The sequence below is a fragment of the Mastomys coucha genome, unplaced genomic scaffold, assembly GCF_008632895.1.
Source record: "Mastomys coucha isolate ucsf_1 unplaced genomic scaffold, UCSF_Mcou_1 pScaffold21, whole genome shotgun sequence".
In the NCBI taxonomy this organism is placed as follows: Eukaryota; Metazoa; Chordata; class Mammalia; order Rodentia; family Muridae; genus Mastomys; species Mastomys coucha.
In genome coordinates this window covers 298665-301758 of record NW_022196904.1, presented here as the reverse complement: position 1 = coordinate 301758, position 3094 = coordinate 298665, and positions in this window count along the sequence as shown.

The following is a 3094-nucleotide window of genomic DNA, read 5'->3' as shown; positions in this document are numbered from 1 at the left end:
GATTTCTTCATGGACAGGCTGGGAGAACAGGAAGACACGGGTGGTAACTGCTTAATGGAGTGGCTGGTGTCTTTGGAGTGATAAAAAATATCTGAGAGCTAGAGTCACAGCTTTTAGGGAACTGAGGAAGAATTTTTTAAAAGATTTATTTATTTATTTATTTTGTGTATTATGAGTATAGTGTTCTGCCTGCATGTATGCCTGCGTGCCTGAAGAGGGCGCCAGATCTCATTATACATGGTCATAAGCCACAATGTGGTTTCTGGAAATGGAACTTCAGACCTCTGGAAGAGCAACCAGTGCTTTTAACCTCTGAGCTATCTCTTCAGGTCTTCTTTTAAAAATGAATGTTGAAGTTAACCTGTGATACTTAAAAGAAAAAAAAAGAAAGAAATTGGAAAATTCCCAAACAAAAGTAGGAAATATTTGGGGACTAAAGAAAGAGGATAACTTTGCAATATTACAAATCTATAAATGACTCATTTACTTTACTTTTAATTAATTAATTAATTTTATTTCATTTTTTAAAAGATTTATTTTATTTATTTTATGTGTATGAGTACACTGTAGCTGTACAGATGGCTGTGAGCCATCATGCTTGTGGCTGCTGGGAATTGAACTCAGGACCTCTGCTGGCCAGAGCGGGCCAGTTCACTCTAGCGTAATTCACTGTAGCTGTCTTCAGACGCACCAGAAGAGGGCATCAGATCTCATTATGGGTGGTTGTGAGCCACCATGTGGTTGCTGGGATCCGAACTCAGGACCTTTGGAAGAGCAGTCAGTGCTCTTACTCACTGAGCCATGTTGCCAGCCCAATTAATTTTATTTTATGTGAATGGATATTTCACTTACACACATGTTTGTACACCATGTGCATGTAATGACTTCAGAGGCCAGAGGAGGGTGTTAGATCCTGTGGAGCTGGAGTTACAGGTGATTGTGAACTACCATATGGATGCAGGGCACTGAACGCCAGTCATCTGCAAAAGCCACAAGTGCTTTTAACCTCTGAGTCATCTCTCCAGGCAACTGATTTATTTTATGGCTAGGGTTAGGGTTCTTTGAGAAAATCAACAAGATAGATAAACTCTTAGCCAGACTAACCAGAGGGCACAGAGACAGTATCCAGATTAATAAAATCAGAAATGAAAAGGGAGACATAACAATGGAAACCGTGGAAATTAAAAAATAATCAGATCCTACTACAAAAGCTTATACTCAACATGATTGGAAAACCTGGATGAAATGAACAATTTTCTAGACAGATACCAGGTGCCAAAGTTAAAACAGGGCCAGATAAACCATCTAAACAGCACCACATCCCCACATCCCTGAAGAAAAAGAAGCAGTCAAACCAAAAAAAGCCCAGATCCAGTTGGGTTTAGTGGAGAATCTTGTTTGTTTGTTTGTTTTTTTGAGACAGGGTTTCTCTGTATAACCCTGGCTGTCCTGGTACTCACTCGGTAGGCCTTGAACTCAGAAATCCGCCTGCCTCTTTTTTTTTTTTTTTTTTTTTTGTAGTTTTTCGAGACAGGGTTTCTCTGTGTAGCCCTGGCTGTCCTGGAACTCACTCTGTAGACCAGGGTAGCCTCGAACTCAGAAATCCACCTGCCTCTGCCTCCCAAGTGCTGGGATCAAAGGCGTGCGCCACCACCGCCCAACATTAGTGGAGAATTCTATCAGACCTTCAAAGAAGAGCTAATACTAAGTCTCTTCATACTATTAAAGAGAAGCAGAAGGAACACTATCCAATTCATTCTATGAAGGCACAGTTACGCTGAGTATTTTCTCTTGGAGATGGAATAGTTTCTGTCTAATCAGGAACTTCTCACTATTTCCTTTCATAGAGGACTTCTGAAGAGATTTTTTTTCTAGTTCTATCATGTTTAATGTTTCAAGTAAATTTTCAACACTGGCTGAGTGGGCTGGAGAGATGGCTCAGTGGTTAGAAGTACTGACTGCTCTTCTAAAGGTCCTGAGTTCAAACCGCAGCAACCACATGGTGGCTCACAACCACCCGTAACAAGATCTGACTGCCTCTTCTGTAGTGTCTGAAGACAGCTACAGTGTATTTACATTTAATAAATGAATAAATCTCAAAAAACATTGGTTGAGTGCATATTACTTTTAGTTTTAGAAGATATCATGTATATTTAAGAGACATTTAACTATTATAAATTATTTTGATGACTTAAAAATGTTAATACTGGGGCTGGCAAGATGGCTCAGTGGGTAAGAGCATTGATTGCTCTTCTGAAGGTCCTGAGTTCGGATCCCAGCAACCACATGGTGGCTCACAACCACTGGTAATGAGATCTGATGCCCTCTTCTCGTGCATCTGAAGACAGCTACAGTGAATTACGCCAGAGCAAGTGGGGCTGGAGTGAGCTGGACTGGCAGAGTTCAATTCCCAGCAGCCACACGCATGATAGCTCACGGCCATCAGTACAGCTACAGTGTACTCATACACATAAAATAAATAAAATAAATCTTTAAAAAAATGTTAATACTGAATTGTATATTTTAAAATAAGTTTTATTAATTTAATAAAAAAAGAAACCCAGCCTGGTCTACAGAGTGAGTTGAGGATAGCTAGGGCTATACAGAGAAACTCTGTCTTGAAAAAACAAAACAAAACAACAAAAATAATAATAAAAAGAAACTAAAAAAAAAATAAGATTTATTTTATGTATGTGAGTACACTGTTGTTGTCTTTAGACACACAAGAAGAGGGCATCAGATCCCATTACAGATGGTTGTGAGCCACCACGTGGTTGCTGGGAATTGAACTCAGGACCTCTGGAAGAGCAGTCAGTGCTCTTAAGTTATGAGTGATCTCTCCATCCTGTAAGTGGCTCACTTTAGAGTGCTTAACCTGGGCATGCTGGCTAAAACCTATTGTTTCAGCATTTGGGAGGCTGATGTAGGATGGTTGTTGAAAATGTTAAGCCAGCCTTGGCTATGTGCCTCAGTAATGATTTTCAGTTCATGGATTTTACTACAAAAGTGGAGAAAAATAGAGGGAGTCTCTGTGTTCAAATAGAAATAAGCATAAGGGATCCTGGGTTGGGGGCTTGATGACAGATGACAGACA